Source organism: Siphateles boraxobius, unplaced genomic scaffold (assembly GCF_051911475.1).
Source record: "Siphateles boraxobius isolate OS27281-9 unplaced genomic scaffold, OSU_SipBor_1 130, whole genome shotgun sequence".
NCBI lineage: Eukaryota > Metazoa > Chordata > Actinopteri > Cypriniformes > Leuciscidae > Siphateles > Siphateles boraxobius.
The window spans coordinates 34,885,818-34,911,956 of NW_027508734.1; the positions used below are offsets into that span (position 1 = coordinate 34,885,818).

The window sequence follows — 26,139 nt, forward strand, 5'->3', positions numbered from 1 at the left end:
GGTTGTCGGTGGGTGCAGACGGCGTTCGTGGGTGGTTGGAGGGGTATGAGAGGTGGTTTCTCATAGTGTCCATTGTTTGTCATAGTCTTTGGTAAGCTGGAAGGTTAAGGTCAGGTTAAGCAGAGGCTCTGTGACATTTTGTCGGACTTGTGGTAAGAGACTAATGCATGACCCTAAAAGTTCAGAACCAAGGTTTAATGGGTTCGCTAGGAATATAGCATAAAGCTATGCGTTTCACGTGTAGCTAGCTAGTGAAGTGTGTCTTGTATCCTTATCTTAGCTGTGGATGTTAGGAGGCTAAGACTTATGTTGGTTCCGATAGTATTTCCTGGAAAGGGCCTAGCCGAGATTAAATAAATGACTTAAGATGGTTCTTATGACTAAATTATTTCTCTGGACTTTTGTAGTGGTTCACTACAGCTTGACGAAGTGAATGATAGGGGGAAAAAGGACAGCTTTCCTATTCATATTATGCTTATTACCAATCCTCAGGACTATAGTTATGCCCTAGTAATCGTTGAAATTACTTGTGTTGCAGGGTCATAAAAATGAGTGCACTTGTTGAAAATAAACAAAATCACAAATAAAGGTGTCTCTGTTTCCTTTCTGGGCCCTATGGGAAATGGAACCACATTCCAACAAGAGAGGAAATGGAATTGAATCATATAGATGACCGAAAAGACAAGCTAATAGCTGACTGCTATTATTATTAAAGTAAAAATAAAAATAAAACGTAGGTGAGTGGTCAAAACAGCGGGAATGATCTGAATGTGAGAATAGTCAGTAGCACTAGTGACTAAACTTTGAATTTGCTTGGACCAACACTCCATGGTGGGTTACAGCGGTTGCGTGTTCACGACCACTCTGTGTGTCCCTTCAAAGGTTTAGTCAACATGCTGATGAAAATTCTCATTACTATACGGATTCTTCTCTAGCTACACATTTTACATGTACTTAACCTCTTCCACTCTAAGGCATATTTTGGAATTCCGCCTGAATTTAACACACCCAAGTTTAAATATTCACCCTAGACACAAACAGTGTAGGAAATTTAAAAAGCTAGTGTCATTGTACAGAAAACCCTTCAAATTTACTAAATCAGATTGCAAAACTTAAAAAATAGCATGGTATGCTTTTAAAATATTACGATAAACATAAAAAAATAGGCCTTTTATTTTTTATTTTTTTTAGAATCCTGTCTTTGAAAATCTGTGATTCAGGTACTGTTTGCTCTGGGGACCTGCTGATTATATTGTTTGACTCCACTAGGTGGCAGTATCCACCAGAAAAAAAGATTTTTTCTCTATCACATTCTGAGCAAGAGTTATTCAAATATACCCGAAGGGAGGCAAAGTGTCATTTTTAGTGTATATACGTGTCCTTTGGAATTTTCTAATACTCAAATGCAAAAAAAAATTTTTAATCAAAACGCTCGAAAAATACAAAAATATCCACAAATTTCCTGTCAGTCGTCTTCGTCACTTGTCATTCACTTGTTACTGTCTACTCGCCTAACATCAACAACGTCGTGATACAACATACATTCATAAAAACCGGTCGTGATCCCGCCCACCTACTCCACTGATTCGTTGGCTGATTCAGCATGTGACTGGACTAGATACATGATTGACATGTGATTGGAAAGCTGTCAACCTCAGCTTTCAACATGTGCCTGATATGTATATCATCGTCATGGTTAGAGGACGCTTGCACGTTTTGATGATGATGTGTAGATCGCGTGTTTCTCCGGTCGAGTGCTTTTTGTGTTCTCGACATCCGCGACATAACAGTGGATTATTTACCAAGAGGAGCTCACAGAAAAGTACAAATGGGCTCATTTGAAAGAAAACATCCTAAGGTAAAAGATGATATAGAGTATGTGGCTGATTTTAGCTTAGAGCACCTGTAATCGAAGTAGAAATGAGACGTTTGTCTTTGTTTTTTCACTGAAATCATATTTTACTGCCCGATTCTTTTGGAGATAATGTGAACTATGATGTTAAAACAATAAAACAAACTACACAGTCACATTTCTTAGAATGAGAGCTTTCTTTTGATGTATGATTTTCCTGTTTTGTGAAATACGTAAAAAATACATATTCATATTTACATTTCTGCATCGCCATTTTGGGGGAGGAGCGATTTTGTGACGATTGTTTTTTAAAGCTTTATATTAATTATTTGTGTTACATATACACACATACAATTATATTCTGTGTAAAGATGAGATTTTAAGATTTAAAATGATACTATATATGGGGTGATAGTATCTCCAGAAACATAAAAAAAAATAAGTTTAAATATAATGACGTAGCTCTTTTGCCCGCCCACGGGCGATCAGAGTGGAACAGGTTAAGCTTAAGTTTAATTGGCGATTTAGCCTACAGTGCTCAGCAAGGACTATGCCTAAACTAGTGAAGGTGAACTTTAGCTGAGCAGAATTGAAAGTACGGAATGTGAAGAATTACAAACCCTAACTGGGGTTAAAGAAACTTATTATAGAATACTTTGGGCTGTATAAACAGCAGCTGTAATTAAGGCTTCAAGTAAATGATGCTAACTGCTAACTGTAGAAGTTATTATTTAGCTTAGCCTAAGCTGGATGGATGTTAGGTTAGCCTAGCCTAAGCTAGATGGATGCTAGGTTAGGTTAGCTTAGCCTAAGCTGGATGGACGCTAGGTTAGGTTAGCTTGGCCACCTAGGCTGGTTTGTTTACAAAGTGACATCACGAGTTAGCACTTCCTGTGACAAGTCGTTGTCATGGGAACCAGAGCATGTCAGAACAATTCGACAGTACCTGAAGAATGTCTGCACCTTTTAAATGAGTTATGCATGTTTAAATGGGTTAAAAGGGGGTGCCTATACTTTAAAGTCTTTCGAGAACTTGACGTTACATTAAGTAAAATGCGACTGTGTTTTGGCATTTGCTAATTTTACTCATGTAACTCTTCTCTTTACTTTACACAACTTATTCTATTTGTTTACCGAGTAAGGAAATAGATTTGCTGTAAGTCAAAGGTTGTCTAAGCATCTATAGTTACGTCCCTCTCATGCACGAATGCTGACTTTTCAGCGAGTAAACAGTTTTGATCGCTAGGTAGCTCTCTGCTTGTAGCTAGAATTTAGTTAAATTACATCAATCTAACAATAATTTGTAAGGCCTTTACATTGTAGAAAGGGGAGCATCACCCAGGTCTACATATATATAACTCTGTCCTGAGCTTTCTATGTCAGGAACAGGTTTAGCAATACTGCAATTTGGATTTCTTTAACCAAAGCAGAATACATATCGGTACAGTTTACAGGCTGCTGATATGAGATTTCTTTGTCAAACAGACTTACGCTTTACTGCTGAACTTACTGATATTAGTTGGAAATCTAAGACTCTTTCACTTACAGTAGGGATGTCAATTTCAGCTATTATTTTATCTGCATTTAGACAAGCCAGCAACCAGTGATCAAAATGCGTATCGGATGTTGTGTTCCGTTTGGATCGCACTGAGCACATGCACACCTGTAGGTTAAAAGTAGTTTAAAACTCAGGTGGTTTTCCTACCCTATGGCGTAAAAGTGACGTATGCCTTATTGGGAGCTAGTGTTTCCTGTAACCCTTTATTGTCATGGAAACTAATGTTTAGCAGTGTCATTTCAACCAGCATGTAGCAAATGTTTGTTTCGAAAAAGTTGTGCATAATATGTTGGCAGGTGAGGCTTACACGTCCATTCAAGATTTTCTTTAAATCAGTTAAATTCTAAATTGTGTAATGCAGGGTATTGCTTCTCTTCGAGCACACATTTTCATCTACTTTAAAAGTTTTATGTTTTATGCTGACCAGGGACCCTTTTACAGAGTCTTGCATTGTGTTCATTCTGTGTGCCTTCTGGTTTTGCAGTTCGGAATCAATGGGATCTTAGGGACCCTTTCTGAGGAGGCCTTCTGTGTTAGAGGCCTTCTGTATCAGTTCACGCATCGTTGAGCAGCATTTCTTGGTCTTTGGCGAGCTGGAAGGTGCAGGGTAGCGAACTTGAATCTTGACTTGGTGCTGAGGCTGTGTACCCATGGATGGCTGCTGGAGTTCCTGGGAACTCTGTGACCTTGGAGTCTGGCTGTGTTGTAGTTCTCGTGACCTCTGTGACCGGCCAGTCTGGCTTCGGTGACCTGTGTGACTGGAGGGGTTCTTGAACTTGGGCCCAGACTGTCAGGTGAATGGGAACTACCTGTTCGAGCCGGATGTTGTTCTGGCTGTACGACTGCACGTTCAGCTGTCACGTTTGGGGTATAAGAGTTCGATCTTTGCTCTTAGCTTTAGCGCAGAGTCTTTCAAAGGGCTGAGCTGACATTAAAGTGAGGTCTGAGCCGGTGTCTACCAGGGCTTCCAGGCTCACCTCATTTTCCAAAGTGATGGCTAGGTAGAGTTTCCGGGCCACCCCCCTTTTCGATCAGGTTCCCCAGGAGTCTTAGCGTAGGGGCTGGTGTGGTGAGCGATGGGCGGTTAGGGCCGGTCTCATGTGGTTTGCTGCGGAGGCAGGTAGCCAAAACATGGGAACTTGTGCCGTATTGCTCAGGCTGTTACCGCTGTTACCAGGCTCCCGCAGGAGGGGCTCTAGAGGCAACGCTCTCTTTTTGCTCTTGCCGATGAGAGGAGCTGGTTGACGGCTGAGGCTGGCCACTTGGACCAGCCCTCCTAGATCCAGATTTAGAGCGGCGAGGGAGATACTGTTGGAACCCTGCTGACTTTTTTTTTTTTCGCTTCCTGAAACCTGTCGACGACTGTAGTGACAGCATCGTAGAACTGGCCAGAAGATGATAGTGGAGCATCCAACAAAAATATTTGTCTTTCTCTTTTATACTGGAAAAATTTAGCCACAGATGCATCTCTGTAGCCACCATAGTGACATAGAGCGGCCTATGGCATGTGCCGTCTGTTTAGTGGCCCGGAGAGACAAATCTGTGGCTCCTCTCAAATCTGCGAAGTCAGCAGGAGTCGGTCCCTCGCCCTCATTTAGATCTTTAAGAAGATCTGCCTGGTACGCCTGCAAAATCGTATAGAGTGCAGGCACGCACCAGCCTGACCAGCCGCCATATAAGCCCGTCCAACCAGTGCAGAGGTGTCCCTGCACGGTTTGTTGGGCAGCGCCTGGGCTTTAAGCGAAGATACCGGATCAGGAGAAATATAGCTTTTTAAAGCTTTTTCCATCTGCGGCATCTTGCCATAACCCGCCTCTCCCGTACCCACCACATTCGAATAATCATATAATGAATGTGATGAGATACGTAAAGAGTGTGGTTTTAACCAGGATCCAGAGATATCTTTATGAAGATCTGGGAAAAACGGTAAGCCCCGGCGCTGAGGTTGTGAACAGTGCTGCAGGAATCTCTAATCTAGCTTGCTTTGACGGGGATCATCCTGCTTATTTTGTGGCCAGCTGATATATATATATATATATATATATATATATATTTTTTTTTTTATATATATATTTTTATATATATTTTATTATTTTTGAGTCTTGCCACAGCACGCATCATAACCTCCACGAGCTCTACATAAGCAGAAACACGAGCCGGCGAGTGTGACTCATGTTGCTCGCTCCCGATACTGAGCACATCTACTTTCTCAGAAACAGATAGCTCGAGCACCGGGCACTCGTCACGGGCAGAATTCTGGGCTTCTGCGTCGCGAACGAGTGTTATGGAATCTGCGGATGATGAACGAAAAAGTGCCTCAGCAGTCTCATTCTCATCCACGAGATCCTTCTGTGATCCCCACAATCTAAGCAGCGGATCTAAGACGGGACCCGAATCTCGGGTATCGCGAGCCTTGCCATCATCAGAAAATATAGCCAAGCGGGAGCGCAGCACTCTAATAGGAAGTGCTTCACAGTGTTCACAGGCAGCCCCCTCGAGAGCTGCCTGTGCATGCTGCGCCCCTAAACAATACACACACAACTGATGCGTGTCCCCACCCGTGAGATATCTAGGGCAGGGGCGCACACACTTAGTGTTTTGTTCACTCGCCATTATATAGAGCTTTGCATAGACAAATCAAAACCAAATAAGACAGACAGTTTCACAGAGAGCGCTTGCTGAAGAGCGAAAGCTAATGTGTGTGTGTGCCGGCATCACTTTTATCTGCCGTCACATGTTACATCATGAAGCAACACCAATCAGGATTGGATTATTTTCTTTCATACTTCAGAGGCGCACACTAAGGGAGTGTCCACAAAGAGTCGTTTTCAATGACACACTGCGAGTTCCCTCGAAAGGGAACTCCACCTACCACTTCATTTTTGCCAAATGCTTCGGGCCAAAAAAAAAAAAATTTATATAATATTTGTTTGTATTATTATTGTAAGTGGCAATAGTGTATAAGTGTATTGTTATCTATTATACTATTTATAATAATAATTATTATTATTATCATTATTTACAATTATCAGAGAGGGGCACAATACATTTTGAGACAAAAGGGGCAGGGATTTGTTATCTATTATACTGTTTATAATTATTATTATTATTATTATTATTTACAATGATCAGAGAGGGGCACAATACATTTTGAGACTACCTTGGAATACCCTTTTTCCCAATTCTGTTTGGTCCTGCTAGTGTTACTGAAATTACACACTTCACCTTTTAGCTTTTATGCAATAAGACCATAAAGGATGCTGAGCATGAACAAATGTTCTGCTATGGAAGGACTAATGGTCCAAGATCACATTATCTATTTAATAATCTCTGAGAGTTATTGTTATTCATTTAGACTCTATTACCACCAGCACTGGCGCCCCTCAAGGATGCGTTCTCTCCCCACTGCTCTTCTCCCTGTACACTAATGACTGCTCTTCTAAAGACCCCTCTGTCAAGCTCCTGAAATTTGCCGACGACACCACTTTCAACGGTCTCATCCGGAACGGTGACGAGTCTGCTTACAGACTGGAGGTTGAACAGCTGGCTGTCTGGTGCAGTTACAACAACCTTGAGCTGAACACGCTCAAAACAGTGGAGATGATCGTGGACTTCAGGAGGAACAGCTCAGCACTCCCCCCACTCACCATCAAGAACAGCACTGTGGAAGCAGTGGAGTCATTCAGGTTCCTGGGCACTACCATCTCTCAGGATCTGAAGTGGGAAAATCACATTGACTCCATTGTAAAAAAAGCCCAGCAGAGACTGTACTTCCTTCGCCAGCTGAGGAAGTTCAACTTGCCACAGGAGCTGCTGATTCAGTTCTACTCAGCCGTCATTGAGTCTGTCTTATGCACATCCATCACTGTCTGGTTTGGTTCAGCTACCAAATCAGACATCAGGAGACTACTACGGACAGTCCGGACTGCGGAGAGGATCATTGGTGCCCCCCTGCCATCCCTCCAGGACCTGTACTCTTCCAGAGTGAGGAAGAGAGCAGGTAAAATCATCACAGACTCCACTCACCCTGGACACCATCTGTTTGAACTGTTACCGTCAAGACGGAGACTTAGATCACTGGCCACAAGAACATCTCGGCACAGGAACAGTTTCTTCCCACAGGCCATTTCCCTTCTGAACAATTAACACACCTCCCAAGGCATATGCCTTTAAGTGCAATACTCCCACTATTTAGTCCAATATCCTACAACTCAGGTGATACTTATACTTATATTTAGATTTCACGAGTTCACACTTACAAATGATCAGAGAATAAATGGTTATGCGTATTTGGCATGCTGTCCGGGGGGAGGGCTCCGAGCTCGGAAATTGGGCCCGAACCCAGAGTACTCCCCCCGTATCTCTGTTTAGGAAGATAACTAGGCAAGTGTGAGGAGATGGGGTGGTGGAGGGATGCTGAAAACTGTCGAGGAATATGGGTGAGTCGACTGAGTATATTTATAGGCTTTACTCGTGCTGATTGAGTGGACCTGTTGATTACTGACTGCTGACAGCTGGCTGGAATGACTTGATTGTTTGATCATTAGAACGTGTTCCTCCCGAACCTTGTTAATAAAACATCAATTATTTATTATAATATTCAAAACACTGTAAATATGTTCATAATCTGTAAATATGGAAATGTCTATTCTGACTAAACCCAACTGTGATACTTTTATTCTCATATATTTATATTTGTATTCTTTATTCTTATAATTTGTAGTATTGTGTTTCATGTTTCTTGTTGTATTTGTATAGTCCACTGGAAGCCTCAGCACCAAAACAAATTCCTTGTGTGTGCAAGCACACTTGGCAATAAAGCTCTTTCTGATTCTGATGCTGATTCTGATTACTTGTGTTTCTGATGTAGACTGCTTGACCATATTCTCCAGTGTAAACGTATAAGAAACTATAGCTGTGTTTACAATGTTTCTATGTTCTCTAAACTCCATTATCCAATGGAAATATCAGAATACATATGCATATCACTTATATATTCCAAATTACAGTTCTGTACATCTGAATGCCACTAATGTCACACTAATTTTTGTCACACTTATGTCAACGTTATGAGAAACTGTCAGCATTGCTGTCAGAAAAAGTGTGTGAGGATGGCTCCACAGTCTGTAATTGTGCACTACGACATATCTAGAAATACATCAGCTGTTGTTTCTTACTTTTTCACACCTTTTGTCTCTCAACAATCTTTTTATCCTTCAAATGTCAAGACAGGAAGTCTCCCTACCGCCCAGTCCTTTACTGCTTTTGCCATGTTTATTGGTGTGATGCAAATGTGAACATGGCACTGCACAAGTTTTTTTTTAATCAGATTTTCAAACTAGTCTGATTCAAAGGTTTGCATGGCAATTATGTTTCTATTTAGTGGTTAATTTTAGATCTGCACCACCTCTTTCAAGAAATTTCATTGGGATTAAGCTCTATCAAATCATTTTTTCCGTTCCATTTGAGTTATAAACCAGATTATTAGGATAGATGTGAATGGGGGTAGAAAAATGGCATTTGCCCCATCACTCTTATACATATATTAACATATATAGATTCTACTGATCAGACATACACTCACTCTCTCTCTTTTTGTGTCTGTACTCTGTCACTGGTGATCTCATAAAAAGTCAGCTCTTTCAGTAAAACTAATTTCTTTTAATGATCTAAGGGGTACTCAATTCATTGTAATTAAAGTCTGTGTCATTTATCTAGAATGGAGTCTCTAATTCCCGTGCTTATGAAAAATGCACACATGCATACAGACTCTCTCACACACTCTTAACGGATTCATCTACTGTATATCAGCATGAACAGAGAGACCTCTGCAAATGAGCTCCAATATGTGAGCTTTGAAGGAAGCCATGCTTCTTTTAATTATCTTAAAACATCAGACTTCCATCTACGATGGATTTATGAAGTCTGAACATCAGCCTTGGTGCCTGGAGGCTATGGACACAGTTCTCCAGAATATGGCAAACCCAACATTAGACTTCATCAAAGTCACCTCTGCAACTTTGACTGAAAATAATTTATTTTGCCTTAATTTCATCTGTATCACAGCACACACATCTTACCAAAGGGAAGACATTTGGAATACTAATACCATACAAAGGCATCAAGGAACAATCCTCAAGAAATCCTTGTTGCTGCAAAAAATAATAATTCTTTTTAATCTACATTTGCATGAATCAAGCATTTTAAAGCATGTCCTCCTGCATTTCAACTGTTGTCTGCATCAGGATTACACCTCGCAGGACTGCTGGCACTAATGAACCCATACACTTTATTATGGAAAACATTATTAGGATTATGAATAATTGACTTATTTAAATGATAGAAAGATTTGTGTTAAAATTAACCCACTCACCCCTCAAAATAAGGAACTGCAAAACGAGACTTGATTATTTTCTAGAATACTTAGTATGATAATGAAGTTCTGTTATTTTGTTTATCCAGTGCAAACCAGACTGGCATTAACATCTTTGCCTCATGCATTTGTTCACCCTTAATACCTCTAAATAATCACACACCGTACTGTTGGGGAAAACATTGTTCTGCATGGCTAATGATAAATATATGCATATTTTCTGGGTAATGAGTCTTCATGTGGGTCACAGTGGATCAGATCAACATATTCTTCTTTGAATAATTTTAGCTCACAGAATTTGTCTTATACTGTACATTTGGAGACATTCAAAGTCAGACACATTTGCTAATCTGTCCTCTGAGACATGTGACACAGCGGAAGGTGGGGAGTGATACATTTACAGGAGATAAACAGAGTAACCAGCTTTATTCGAGTAACCAATACACTTTTCTGTAGACAGAACCTGGAAGATGTAGCAGAAAGTTGGAGATGTGGAGGAGAATTGAGGAAAATTCAGGAGGGAAATATTGCATTGATAGGAGCTTTACATTGTCATTGTTTTATACTTTCACAGGGACAGATAGCAGAAAAAGAGGGAGAAATATGAGTAGTGAATATTCACCAAGTCATTCCCTGTGTGCGTGACAGATGGACAGACTCCTCACTGGAGACAGGCTGCTTGAGAACAGTCTCATGCCTGCTAACAAAACCAACAGATATATAATTCACTCAAACTCAAAGAAAGATGTTGATGAAGACATTCTGAGGTCATTTGAAGCAGCGAATTTGGACAGGTTTGTGGATATTTTCCCTGGCTTTAAAACTGCCTTTGAGCAGAATGGGGTTTAAGCCAACGAATCTCATATCTACCAAGCTATAAGTGCCAACAGACTAGTTCATGTTTTAAAAAGCAGCCTTGGGATATTAAAAACAGTGACGGAGAAATTGGTTTTCAGAGTTGAAATGACCTTGGGGTAACAACAAAATGATTATGATTACTTTATCTTAGCAGTGTAAAGAGGTATTTTCCTGTAATGTCAGATTTATCTAGCGTTCCCCCCACTGATCCGTTTGTAAGTTTTCAGATCTGTTGTAGAAAAAAAATCTAATCTGAAATGGTATCCTGAAGTAAAAGTGTATTCATTGTTTTTTAAAGGAGGGTCTGATGTATCGTTGAGTGATTTGAAGTTTGATGGACAGCTGGTTGCCAGAAGTAAAGACACACTTAAGCTCTGCGTGCAAATGTGCCAGCTAATCACAATAAAGGAAAAAAGAACACCCTCGTTAAACCAAAACTCATGAATTACTCATTATTAATATTCTGAACTAGTTGTTGTTGTGGTCAGATGCCCCAGAGAAATGGGTCTTTTGGTTATATATTTAATGTGTAATTCAATTCAAGTGCCTTTAGCAAATATGTCAAAACAGATAACAACAAGTTGCAAACATTTTTATGTTTTTACATAAAAAGTATGAATTTACATTTATATCCCTGCTTTATTGACAGAGTAAAAGGGAAATGAAAATGCAGTTATGAATACTTTAAGGACAAAAACAATCCTTCTTTTCCCAAAACAACATTCATTCAGACAAATATGGCTCACATTTTGTTGATAATAATGTAGCTATGACCATGACAGCTGAAACACTCATGAATTTAATAATGAGATGATTTCCATGGTTCTAATTTGTAGGAATAATTCATGGGTAATGAATTATTGATCAATTATAATTCAAAGGTAAATGACATGGCAATATTTTGGTGTATGAGGTGAAACAAAGTGAGTTGAGAATTACAACGGTGTCTTATGAGAATTGTGAAGCCCTCTGTGATACTCTACGTAACATGGCATTGATCCAATCAAATAGCATGGTGATTTTTTTAATCCGTTTATTTGCACTGGCAACAGGAATAAAGCAGCAATAGATGTACAGTAGCACAAACAGATGCTCCTTTTATGGAATTTATATATATATATATATTAGTGGTGGGCCGTTATCGGCGTTAACGTGCTGCGTTAACTTAAGACTCTTATCGGGCGATAAATAAAATATCGCCCTTAATCTATTCTCAAAGTTGGGATGGGAGCTGGGTCTATACTAAGCAAGCTATGATGACTTTCACCTTGATATTTTAGCGCGGATGTATACCTAGCCGAATTGCACTGTAGGGGACAGGGATGGGAATTGAAAACAGGTTCCACTCGAGAACCGGTTCTAAGTTTTACGAACCATCGATATTGTATGCCCTCGACGTTAACGATTCCTATTGTCGATGCTCCTGCTCCGAGTCCCAGCCATAATATACAGACCGTGAACTCACAACTTTCCCTTTTGTCCTTTATCGGGCACCATAGCACAACGTCCTATACGCATCTGTGCGTCTGTTGCACACACAGAAGAGGCTGTTTTCTGGTGGCACATATATTTTTTATTGCTGTCACACACTGTAAGATCTGCAAATCCAACAAAGACAATAGTAAATTAGTTTCTGTATCACAGTGTTGAAATAGTTGGCAGTGTGACTTCTTCATGTGAACAAGTGAAAACCCACACTCTCTTTCCATAAACTCAATACACATTTATCTGTTATACAGTATGGTAACAGAAAATTAAATCCGTGTATTCCACCAAATAAAACATATACTGACATTTAGGGCTGAAACGATTCCTCGAGTTACTCGAGTTACTCGATTACAAAAATTCCTCGAGGCAAAAACTCTGCCTCGAAGCCTCGTTAAATTCCTATGACGCGCACTATACGCGCGGCGCAGGGATTTGATTGTTTCACACGGACCGTTTATTAACAAGGGCCTGTTCAGGAAGCATATATTTTGAATTTAGTTGGCGTGATGGCGGAGAATAAATATGTAAATAAACGGCAGAAATTGTCTAAAGTGTGGGATCATTACACACTTAATTCACTTAATACACTTAACTCGCTGAAACAAGGTAACGTAGTCTAAGCCTATTGATGTTCGCTGATTTTAATCCCATACTGTTTTTGTAGCGATGCCGTGATGCGGTTTGACTAGATATGATTTTTAGCTTTTATGACATTTTTAAGTAGTAAACGTAACTTTCACGTTCAATTGCAAGAGAGTATAGCCTAAAAAAAGAACCCCTTCACACACACACACACACACACACACACACACACACACACACACGCCAGTCAGACCAATTGCAGCAATGCATCACATATGTTTAAACTTTTATGTAGCCACGCAACAATAATTTCAGCATGCATTCACTGTACACACCGGGACGTGATGGAGGAACGAATATTGTATTGCAGTCTTCGCGAGACCTTGTTTGTATTTCACGTCTGCCAAATAGTTACAGACAACAACAAAAAATTAAAGTCCCCAGGCTGTTGGTTTTTAATAAAGATTCGGAGTACTCATTTTTCAGTTAAAACGCACGGACAAAAAGTGTGTCAGCTTTTACTGCGTGTTCAACAAGTCACGTTACAGCTCTTCTTCAGCGTTATTAAAAGGCCCGTTCACACCAAGCACGATAACTATAAAGATAACGATAAAGATAACTATATATGCGTCCACACCAACGACCGATTACAATCTTTTTATTCAAAGCCCGAGCGCCCGCGCTGCGGTTTCAAAGTAACGAAAATGGATGACCTGCTGCTGCTTTACGTTACAAAAAAAATATCAAAAGAAAAACAGGCGCTTTTGGGTACACGCTGGAGGGAAATGCAAGGCCATTACAGTATAGTAAAGACACACATCTCTTATTACCTTATAAATTGCATAAACAAGGTTATTCGCTGCCTGAGGTTTGGTTTATTCAGAATGGCAGTGTATGCCAGAGGCTGGATGTGCAAGGGTGTGATAAAGTGAGGTATGTAACTTTCAATTCAAAGAACCAAACAATGGGTTTTGTGTTCAAAATAAGTTTATTTACTGTTTTGTCTCACATGTGTCGAATGGAAGGTGCACATTTCATTGCGACTCATGTTTGTTGGTCTTAGCCTTTGGTGCCTGTAAATGAGAAGGTGAATGTAAATTACACAAATAATGATCTGTTTGTTAATGGTGACTCTTTGTCTTACCTTCTTCCTGGAACTTCCTAATAGGAGGGGCTCGCCCACAGGAATACCTTCCCAAAGAAGTAGTTCAAGTATTGAAAATGTTGAATGTTATTAACCCTCTGTGGACTAAGCTCTTTTTGGTCCGTTTTCTCTATTTTTACATTTGGGCTTATAAACTATATGTAATCGAGATGGAACACTATGTGTTTGGTATCTGTGCATTCAGAAGACCCTAAGCTAACATAAGCACACATGTAATATGTTTACAAAGGAAGTATGAGTGAAAATGTACCATAAACTAGAGAATTTCAAAAACGGAAATTTGATTTTTGGCGTTTATTTTTCTGTAAATCACACATCACACAACAATAGTGAACAGTTTTTGAACAAAAAAATATTTGTCAAAGCCTTTGCTTGACAGACATGTGTAATTGTTAAATAAAATGTGTAAAGAACAATGAAAAATTTAACTTTATTTACAAATAGTCCCAGGCGTTTTTCTTAGGAATGCTTAGAATTTTCTAAGCAATGCTTTCTCCTCGTCACTCTCCAGTAATTGTTCCAGAGCTTGTTCCACCGTAAATCGTTTACTGCTTGCCATCATAAAAGTGCTAAAACAATAAATAATGCTATAAATGTATGTGTATATATATATATTATAATTGTTCTGTCTCTCTCTCATATCTCTGTGCGCTCTCGCTCCGTAAAGCCTTGTTTATACTCGACGTGTCCGTTTGCTTTCTGTCATCTCTGCCACTCAACGCTGTAATAGTATATAGTACCACCCCTTGCAAGGCTACAGAGTCCTCCGATTTGCTAGAATATGTCATGGTAACCTTCCTCTGATTGGGTAAGAAAATTATTCCTCCATCGGCAATTTATCCATTGGTTGTTGCTCGTGAATCTGCCAACAACATCGATTTCATTGGTCTTTGACAAAGTGGTATTGCGCAACAAGGAAGTGTGTATACAAGCCGGGTAAGTTTGTTATCACTGTTTTCAGCGGAATCTGAGGAAGACGGCAAAAAAGACCGCACCTCTCTATCATTAATAGTTTTTAAGATAATTACACATTTGTAGAAGTATGTCATTTTGGGCGGTACCGCCCAATCCGTCCCCAGAGGGTTAAATTAAATGCATGTCTTTTAAGATTCTCGTTGGTTTTCATGATGAAAATACAACTTGGTAAAGAAGATGCTAATATTCATGTTTGAATATTGATGTTAAATATGATCTTATAAATAAGCTATATAGATTGTATTTGAGACAGCCTTGCCATTGGTATGTTTGAATTTGAGGGGAGGAGCCTCAACTATAAAGAGTCTGATTGTTTGGACAAAAAGGGAGAGAGAACAAAGGGTGACTGTTGGGCCAGTAGCCAACGTGTTTGATGTTTCTCATGTAAATATAATTTTATGTTTTTTTTTTCCTTTATTTTGTTTCTATTTTGAATTTTCTTGTATTGGAATTTTGGTGGATGGAACCCTGTTACACTGTTTGGAGCATGCCCTGACAAGAAAATGAAATCCCCTTTGAGAGACTTGAGAGTTTTTACTTTTTCTTGCTGCCTGCTTAGCCACAACAAGACTATTTTTACCACAAAGGGCTTTTGGGTATCCTTAAAAGACGAGAGGAGTTGAGAGAATCCAAATTTTATTATCATTTTTTGTTTACAACATGTCATTGAATATGTTTTTGCTGTTCTTATTGCCTTTACACGTATTTGCCAGCAGATGTCCTCAGCCAGCATGATATGTTCCGTGCGCAGCTAAACAGTTAATCTAGCAAGTCTAGTGTAATCGATCTAATCTAACAGTGAATTTAGCTGACGAAGTCAATGATGGGATAAAAACATCGCGTAGTCAACACCCTTATGTATACAACGCCTTTTTCACTGCAACTTCAGCAATGTTGTCAAAACTAGCGCTGGGTAGCCTAACTTACCTGAGGTAAATTTGTTACACTATGCTAAACTGCATAATATCTCATCGTTAAGACCTCTCACCAGTTATTCCCAGGATACGACCGATTGCTTTCCATATATCCATCTTTTTTAACGTATCCTTGAAAAGGGGGTTTGACTTGTCAAACAGTGGAGGATTTTTTTGTACCGCAACGATTAACTTCTCTGCAATGTCATCTGCCATTTTAAATGCGCGAGACTTTTAAATTAGAATTGATTCTGATTGGCTGTCAGTGTTTTATCGTTCGATAGCTGGAAAAAAATCGTTCTGAAAGTGATCCCAACGATATCGTTCCTCATATCTTTATCGTTATAGTTGTGGTGTGAACTCATTTATTCTTTAATATGGAGAATGATTTTTAGAATTATATCTTTATCGTTATCGTTATAGTTATCGTGCTTGATGTGAACGGGCCTCAAACTACCAGAATACACAAATATGCTTAGTTGCTTAGAGTGGTTATATTATAACATCTTAAAGGAAAATTCACAAATGAGATAGCTTTATAACTTGCATACTATATAACTTATAGTATATAACAGCTGAAATAGACACAAGTTTAATATAACTATTCTGTTAATAAAACACACACACACAAAAAAAATCTGATTACTCGATTAATCGATCGATTAAGTGCTAGATTAATCGATTATAAAAAGAATCAATAGCTGCAGCCCTACTGACATTGACATTTCAGTACTAAGCTTATAAAGCTCAATTTACCTATTCAAGCACTTTAAGTAGCAATTTAACGTGATAACTGTAATCTCTCTTTACTAAAACATGGAGTGCACTGAAACAGAATGAATCTCAATTAAACATTGTAAAGCCGCAATCTCCCGCCCGACATCCGACAGCGTGGCCGCGGACATCCGCCTAAGCAGCGCAGGCGAACACATCCGCCAACGCGGTCGAGCAGGCCGCAAACCAGCCGCGGGTGCGTCGATGCGGTCATTCTTATCAATTCCATGAAACAAGTGCATCAAATTAAACCACTGAATTTACTTATACCCCAGTTATGATGTCACATCACTTATCTTACCTGCAAATCCAACAAAGACAACAGTAAATTAGTTTTTGTATCACAGTGTTGAAATAGTTGGCAGTGTGACTTCTTCATGTGAACAAGCGAAACTACCCCGCGGCTCCCCACTGTCCCCTAGTGTCACCAGCCGGTATACGCAGGTTTAAGTGATGATAACAGACAGCTATACGTAATAAATGTTAACCAGCAATACAGAATAACAATAACACATATGAATAACAATACATAAGAGTATTTGAATCTATATGACTACACCCTACCCCACTTAAAAAATGTTCCTTGACATTTTACCACAACTTCAGAAAAATATTTCCTGACCCGTCCCTGGCTGTAAAATAAAAAGGTAGGTTTTCAGTTTGTTTGAACTCTATGCAATAAATCAGGCATCCCCTGCTTGCCATGGCTTGTTTCTAGAAAAAGGGGTCACTCACTAATGCTACATTTTCTGACTATTGCACTTTTTCAGTAATCTGATTATTTCTAGCAGCAATGTTAGTATATGTAAACAGTTACATCTTAATTAGATGAATCTTACCATATAACCAGACTCCATAATTACCAGCCACTTATTCACTTAGTCTTGTTACCTCTCTTTTTTTTGTGTTTACTTTACAGGTCCCAGATCTCAGGTATGTAATCTTTTTCTATTTCCTTCTTCTATCCTTTTTTTTTCTGCTGTGATAGTCAATTGTCTTTAGTTTACTACCATGTTGTATATTAAAGTCCATGGCCTCCACAGGTTCTGACCACAGGCAGTCTGGAAGCCAATCTCCTTCCGAACTAGATTTCTCCGTTCCACTGTTGGTTCTCCCAGTTCATTATAAGTCAACATCTTTGGCTGGTGTCTCTGTCTTTTTGGGTAAGTTGATGGTTGTGGCACCTCCGGTTCACTCACAGAATCTCGATCCTCCGTCTCAGAAACACTGTCCTCCTGTAATACATTCTCCTCTTCAGCTCTGGTGACGTCTGGATTCTCTTCTCCAGAATCAGGTCGGTATGCGGGCAAGTCGTCATTCATTATTCCTGGTTCGAATGGTTCTGCCTCAGGATTCAGCGTGATGGACTTTCCACTTAGCTTAGAAAGGGGATGAAATTTACAGCACAGTTCATACCCTTCGTCATCATCACTGTCTGAGTCTGGGTTGGACTGTTTTTCTGGCTCCTTGCTGCTCTTAGCTGTGTGCGTTCTTTTCTGTTTTTGGCGTTCTCCTGTGTCCGGCTTTTCCACAGGTAAGCTGTCACAGGGCAGCAGGAGGTTCTGGTGTTCCACCCGACTCTGTCCTCCTTTCTCTGGTCTGATCTCGTACACCGGACCATCAGGGCTTTTCCTACTTACTACTGTATACACACAATCTTCCCAGTGTGAACGCAGTTTACCTGGCCCTCCTCTTTCACTCAAGTTCCTGAGTAAGACTCTGTTGCCAGGCCAAAGTTCAACACCATGGACCTTCTTGTCATAGTATTTTTTTCCTCTCAAGGCCTCTTTCTCTGCAGTCTTTGATGCAATTTGATAAGCTTCCTGTATACGTGTTTGCCAGTTTGCCACATAATCTGCATAACTCTGCTGTTTCTCATTCGCCTGCAGGTTGAACATGAGATCGATGCAGTTGTATGCATGGATCACTTTGGACAGCGAATTCTTCCAGTCAGCCTTCTTAGCATCACTCAGTGTCCGGAGCATGGACAAGAGCGTCCAGTTGAACCTTTCAACTTGCCCGTTGCCCATTGGGTGATATGGGGTTGTGTGAGACCCACGCACACCACACACCTTCTGCAACTTATCCATGAGATGATTCTCAAATTCTCTTCCCATGTCGTGGTGGATTTTCTCAGGGAAGCCAAACTTGAGGGCAAAATCACAGAAGACGTGTTGTACCACAGTTTTTGCAGACTTATTTCTTGTGGCATAGGCCTGGGGAAAACCTGTGAAATGGTCCATCACTACAAGTATGTACTCATAACCATTTTTGCACTTCTCAAGGTGAAGAAAATCAATGGACACCAGCTCGAAAGGGTATGTAGTTTGAATAGTAATCAATGGGGCTTTAGTAATCTTGTGAGGTTTTTTTTCTTTTCAGACACTCACAGACATGTCACAAAGTGCTCAGTCTCTTTTTGCATATGGGGCCAATAGAATCTCTCACGTATCAAACTTAGGGTCCTCTCAGTTCCAAGATGTCCCATCTCCTGATGCAACTCCTTGTAAACTGTTTGATGATGTTCTTTTGGTAGGATGAGTTGGTTCCTCTTTCCTGCTTTTCTGTACAGGACACCGTCATCGCCCAAGTGCAATCGTGTCCACTGTTTCAGCAGGAGTCTGGCATCATGAGATTATTTTTTTAGAGTACGGCCGAATGGACGACTGTTATTCTTTTTGTACTCCAAAACACGACTGATAACAGGGTCTCTCTGTTGAGATTGCTTGATCGGCTTCTGCGAAAAACACAGATTAGTGGGCAGTGTGATTTCGTCTTCCACCAGGTGTACTGCTTGTATGTCTATTGCACTTGTCCACAGAGGAGGATCATTGAAAGGTAACATCACACCCTGTACTGTAGCACTTATCACATCTTGGTTTATCTCCTCTGTGCACAGTTTTATGTACTGATCGATGTTTGGCGGCATCCTCGACAAGCCATCTGCATCTGCATTGCATTTCCCTGGCCGATATTTGATGGTGAAATTAAAATCGGCCAGCTTCGGCGCAAATCCTCCAGACAAGCTACCATGTTCCTCTGGAACTCGGCTGGGGCTGAGCTAAGGCCAAATGGAATCCTGTTTCAATTAAATAGTCCCCAGGGTGTTATAAAGGCTGTTAGGGGTCGGCTCTCGGCATCAAGGAATCCTTGGTGATAGGCCTTCCCTTGGTCCAAGACTGAAAACCAAGAACTGCCGCTCAGAGAGTCCAACATATCCTGGATCCTGGGAATGGGGTGCCTGTCCGGCACAGACTTACGATTTAACTCACGATAATCGCAGCAGAGTCTCAAGCTTCCATCCTTTTTCCTTACACATACCACTTGCGAGGAATTAGGAGATCTTGACTTGCTTATCCACCCTCGATTCAGCAGATCTTGAAGGTATTCCTTCACCTCCTGTAAAAGTGGCTTGGGCACAGAGATATAAGTCTTTTGCACAGGTGTTTCGTCATGGAGTGTGGTATGCATGTTAAGTGAGGGGATGTAACCAACATCATTATCATCAAAAGCAAAAGCATTGCACTCTTCCTTTAACAGTTGTCGTGCAATATGTTGTTGTGACCCTGTTAAGTGTTCAAGTTTTATTGGGGGATCCCAATAGAGCTTAGATTCTCTGCCCGAGCCCGAGCCCGACCCGACCCGACCCGACCTGCGGGCCGGGCCGGGCCGATATTTCCCGCCACTATGCTCGGGTCGGGTCGGGTCGGGCCCTTGATCAAGCACGTCACGTGTCACGCGCAGCGTCTCCTCCACTCGCACGCTGTGCATATTGTGTAGCTTAAGTGCAACATGGAGCTTGAAGAAGTAAAGAAAAAAATTAAAACAGGAGAATTAACTTTGAGCAAGTATGAAGGAAAGTCGGAGGTATGGAAATATTTTAAACTCGTGGGCAGTGACAACATATGTGTTGGCTTTGTTGAGTCCAAGTGCGGCGCGCTGCTAGAGAGTCTGTATGTGTTGTAGCCATTAAATAAGCGCATTTAGATTCATATTTATTAAAATATTATAATGTTATTTTTTTCCATCTATGTTGATTATGAAAGTGAACAGAGTAGATAGGAGGATGCGCAATATCAGGAGACATGGAGTGGTTCAGGCATGATTTTGACCACTTCATTATGTTTTGTTTTGTAGAAAGCCTTTCTTTAAAGTGAATTTCGTTTTGTATAAATTGTATCTTAATTTTAATACATTTTTCATCAACCAATTGCCTGAAGAAGAAGAAGCATTAATAAGAAGCAAATATAGCAGGCAATATTCATGACATGGAGGCGCCGGCGAGCTGTGTTCACCATAGCACGTGAACTGGAGCATCTCATCATAAAATTAAATCAATTCTCGGCACGCTTGTCACCGAATTTATTAATTGTTCAATTTAATAAAATTAAAACTATCATTGTGATAATTAAAATAATTGAATATTAAATATTAAGTGGCCAATTTTTGCACATTTATTAATAGTATATATATATATATATATATATATATATATATATATATATATATATATATATATATATATATATATATAATTGCGCAGCTCCACACTGTCAATGGTCTAGCACCCATTCAGCACCTGCGTTAAAAAATGATCTGTCGTCGCCCCTGGTTATAACGGCCCACATATTAAAAATGGTCGGGTTTAAATCGGGCTCGGGCTCATAATTACAGTTAATGTGTCGGGCCGGGCCGGGCTCGGACACAACGTGCACGGGCTCGGGTCGGGTCGGGCTTGATTTTTTGGGACCGATCTAAGCTCTAGATCCCAATGACATGGTTTCTTTGATTGATGCGGTATAACACTCACCTCACATGTCTGCACCGTGGATGTTGGCTGTTCTATCCAAGAGTCTGTTGTTGCTGGGTATGTTGTCTTTATCACTTCAAGGTGGTCTAGTATGAGTCGTGTCGTAAGTATGACTGGGTGTTTGGCTGTATTAACGATGGCAATTGGCACTTTCGCCGTCTTTTCTGTACCGACTTTGACTACGCCTTCTTGCATTACCAAACCCTCAGGTAGTGGTGATGGTTCACTTGGAGAAAATAACAGGCTTTGTTCTGGAAATTGCCCCCCAATGTTTGCTTGCGCATAGACAGTGGTTATTTGCCCTGCGTTGAGTCTGATCTTTTGTCTACCCACTCGCACTGTTCCAACAGTCACATTTGAATTCACAGTCTTACAACAGTCTTAGCATTGATCTTGCCTTATTTATTGATATCTAGAAAGCTTTGCTTACCCTACCGAAAGTACTGGATCGTGGTTCCCGTTTCTCCCACCTGCCAATTATCTCCTCAATGATTTTGTAACCGATGATAGGGTTTTCTACCACACTAGAATCAGTTGCCACGAGCATGGGCACTTGCAGGGTCCCTTCTGAGCCTTTATCTTCATTCAATCGAAAGCTCACTTCCGTCCAGCCATCAAAAGGGATCTCTGTGTGATTGGCAGCATATCCAGTCAGTGTTCATGGCCCTAAGAGCTCCTCAATCGGTCTGACGGTGGTATGTGGTAAGTGTTGTTTTCTCCAGTCCGCGTTGATAATGCTGGCTTGGGCTCATGTGTCCCACAAGGCTTCAACTGGGACATCATTGAGGAAGCAGTGGATCAGGCACCTTTTTCCAATAATGTTCAAAAGTCCAGGCATGGTAAGTGACAGTGACTCGACAACAAGAGTGATTTCATCTGTGTGGATAATAGGTTGGGTGTTATTTTCTTTACCGCCTTGCTTGCTACTTACAGACCTGGATGCCTGTAGCACTTCTGAGCTTGCTTGGGACCCAAAGACAGAATAGACTACTGGGGGGTCCAGTTCAGCAGTCCCCTCCCGTTTCCCGATGCTGGCCTCCGTTGTCGACAACCCCGTGATAGATGTCCATCTTGTCCACAGCGATAACAATGCCTGCACTCTACACCCTTTTGGGCCTCCTGACATGAACGGCAGCCTTTGCCCCTCCTTTCAGTCCGTAGTGGAGTAACGGGTGGATGAAACTGTGATCTGGTCGCTTCCATTGTCTCTCTGAACACTTTGGTCATTTCCATGATGTTTGCTCTGAGGTCTTCGATTGCTTTAGTAGTGTTGTTGTCATTCTCTTTGCTTTGTGGCTGTTTCTTCTTGTCTTTGCCAGTGAGAATGTCTTTCATCAATGACTCTTTTTTCTGGCCTTGAGTCTCAACCTCGCTGCTCATATGTCGCTCAGTGACACAGGCATGTTCTACCGCTTGAACTTCACTTAGTCTGAGGGGTTTTTGAGTCGCTGCTTTCTTTAACTTTGTTTGTCTCTCCAATTCCAGATCAGCGGCTTCACCAATTTTCTCGATCAGTACTTCATCTGCCACTTTAGGATCACTGAGGTATGGTCTGACTTGAAACTTAACTGCATCATTCAGGAGGCCTGTCTCCACAGAGCGAAGGAACTTTTGTTGAATGAGCTCAGAGCTAAACTGCTCTCCATCCTCCTCCTCTCCAGATGTCCACAGTAGTTTCTCCCTCAGTTCGATGGCTCGGAAGAGAAAACTTTGAGCAGACTCCTTGGGTTCCTGTGAGATGTTCATGAGCCTGTGCAGCAGATCTGATGAAGAATCCATTTTATAATGTCCTCTGAGGATGGTCTTCAATGTGGAGAGTGTGAGGTCTCGCTTTATTTCAAGGAGTTCCCTGAGGGGAAGGCCTGGACTCACTGCTCTGATAACTGCTTCAATTATTTCTGCCTCAGCGTACCCCTTTCTCACTCCTGATTCGATCTGGTTGTTGAGGATAGTGTAGGACAATTTTTCCTTTTGGCCAGCCTTCCCAATTTGTCCGAAGATTCTGAATTTCCTCCTCATAGTAACTTCAGGAATCGAATCGTATCTTGTGGTTTTCTCTTTCACATTTATTTCAACTTTTACTCCCTGACGTTTTTCTTCAAATAGCCCGATCTGTTCCTCTAATGCGCGTAGGCAGACTTTTATCAGTTCAGGCTTCTCCAGCGTCAGAAACTTGGAGCTAACACAGTCTGGAAGTTGTTCCATTTTTTTTTTGTCTCTATGATGTACCTTATTCTCTGTATTGCTGAATTTCTGTTATTTCTAGGTTTGTCTCAAGGAGGAGCTGTCTCTCTCACATCCAATCAGCAGTCCTCCTGGCTGGCTCGCCATGATTGTTGCACACACAGAAGAGGCTGTTTTATTATATATTTTTATTGCTGTCACACACTGTAAGATCTGCAAATCCAACAAAGACAACAGTAAATTAGTTTCTGTATCACAGTGTTGAAATAGTTAGCAGTGTGACTTCTTCATGTGAACAAGTGAAAACCCACACTCTCTTTCCATAAACTTAATACACATTTATCTGTTATACAGTATGGTCACAGAAAATTAAAACCGTGTATTCCACCAAATAAAACATATACTGACATTGACATTTCAGTACTAAGGTTATAAAGCTCAATATACCTATTCAAGCACTTTAAGTAGCAATTTAACGTGATAACTGTAATCTCTCTTTACTAAAACATGGAGTGCACTGAAACAGAATGAATCTCATTTAAACATTGTAAAGGCGCGATCTCCCGCCCGACATCCGACAGCGCGGCCGCGGACATCCGCCTAAGCAGCGCGGGCGAACACATCCGCCAACACGGACGAGCAGGCCGCACACCAGCCGCGGGTGCGTCGATGCGGTCATTCTTATCAATTCCATGAAACAAGTGCATCAAATTAAACCACTGAATTTACTTATACCCCAGTTATGATGTCACATCACTTTTCTTACCTGCAAATCCCACAAAGACAACAGTAAATTAGCTTCTGTATCACAGTGTTGAAATAGTTGGCAGTGTGACTTCTTCATGTGAACAAGTGAAACCACCCCGCGACACCCCACTGTCCCCTAGTGTCACCAGCCGGTATACGCAGGTTTAAGTGATGATAACAGACAGCTATACGTAATAAATGTTAACCAGCAATACAGAATAACAATAACACATATGAATAACAAAACATAAGAGTATTTGAATCTATATGACTACACCTCATTCATGATGTCAAAGCGATTTGAGCAGAGGTGGTAAACATGGAGGAGTGGAAAAGACGATCTAAAGCTTCGCTTTATTTTACTTTTAAACGAGAAAAATAATGCTGTTTCCTGTTTGCAATAACAGGGTTTTTCCTGCATTGAATTTTTTTTAGCGGCCGCCAAAGCGAATTTTTGTTCAAAGTCTTATTTTGAGTAATGTAGATGAACTGCTCTGCCCTACAAAGCAAAAAGGCAGTAACTGCATTTTTGGTCAAAAATGAGTTATTATCATTTTCATGACATTCAAGGCATCCTTTGTTATGTGACAAAACATCTTATCTCAAATGTGTGTTGTTTTGGAGAAAAATGGTAGTCGTTTCTACAGTAACTGCAAAAAGCCCTAGTGAAACAAAGCAAGAATACAGTAACATCCATTACTGTATTCTTGTTATGTTTTACCTAACAAAAAATAACCGTGTTGCTGCGCAGTGTAGTTACTGTTGCCATGGTGAACACACAGCTGATTTCGCGGTATCCTCACGGGACGGTTTTAACATTTTTACCCTTCTAACTTCACACAAATTTTGTTTGAGATGGCACAAAGCCGGGGAAAGAAGATGGTCGAACTGGCGTTGAAAAGAAAATACCCGGAGAATGGTAAGTAAGAGTGACAGATTAAACATTTAGAGGCTAGGCTATCACAATATAAACTCCTGTCAGCCGCCAGGGCGGGACTTCCTCTCAGAGGTCCATTCAGATAGCATTATGCTAATTGACAGGCGATGTTTTAAATAGCTTTGCTAACCTGCCCCTGATCCTCCCTGCTTCGAGCTGTAACTTTATTCTCTGTAACTTCACATCATCGCCGATGCCATGTCATCATTTTGTTGTTCATGTCACAAAGTTATAATCCAACCAGCGGTGAAAAAATATTCAATAACTAGAAAAGCACTCGGAGAGCACTAACCTCTGTCAAGGTAGCCTAATAGGTTCACTGAGGCAATTCCAAATGTCCCGTGTTCCGGATCACCACCAAAATGTAGTAATCTGTTCCTTGTCCTAATACCCATGTTGTCCGAAAATGTCATCCAAATTCGTACAGTACTTTTCGAGTTATCTTACTAACGAACAGACAAAAATACACAGCACCAAAAGATAATCTTTGGGCGGAGGTAAAACTTCTTAAGGCATCAGGCTATCCCATAACATCCAAGCAGTCAGCGTGATCTTCTTCGCTCTTATTAGCCTACATGAACGGCGTCTTCTTTTTTCATAGGCTAATCATTCACAGCGTTGTTGTCCAGCAGGAGAATATATGTGTCCATAAACACAGCTATCGGTGTAACAGTTATTCTTTAACGTGACAGGTGTCTGTTCAACTTAAAACACACTCTCTTCGCGGCCGCTGTTTGAAGACTATGTCCGCTGTTTAGATAAGTTAGCAAGTTGTGAGCAAAACTGACATCTTTCTCTTTACTGTTGTAAGCATCCATGCTTTCAACAAAAACAAACTTCTGCAGACAGAGCGAGCCGGCAGGTATTTACACCCCCCTAAGCGCTAAGGCTCAAACACATTGGTTCCTGTTCCTAAGCATTT

The 26,139-nt window shown here is 40.7% G+C and overlaps 1 protein-coding gene across 1 annotated transcript in view; it reads right to left on the reverse strand.

The window, feature by feature from the left end:
* The window catches only part of vstm2b (V-set and transmembrane domain containing 2B), a 318,960-nt gene extending 293,446 nt beyond the window's left edge, over window positions 1-25,514 (reverse strand). The window contains exon 1 of the mRNA XM_077229291.1: window positions 25,348-25,514. The gene's annotated coding sequence lies outside the window, so the exon portion shown is untranslated. The remainder of the gene's footprint in view (window positions 1-25,347) is intronic.
* Window positions 25,515-26,139: the final 625 nt, after the last annotated feature.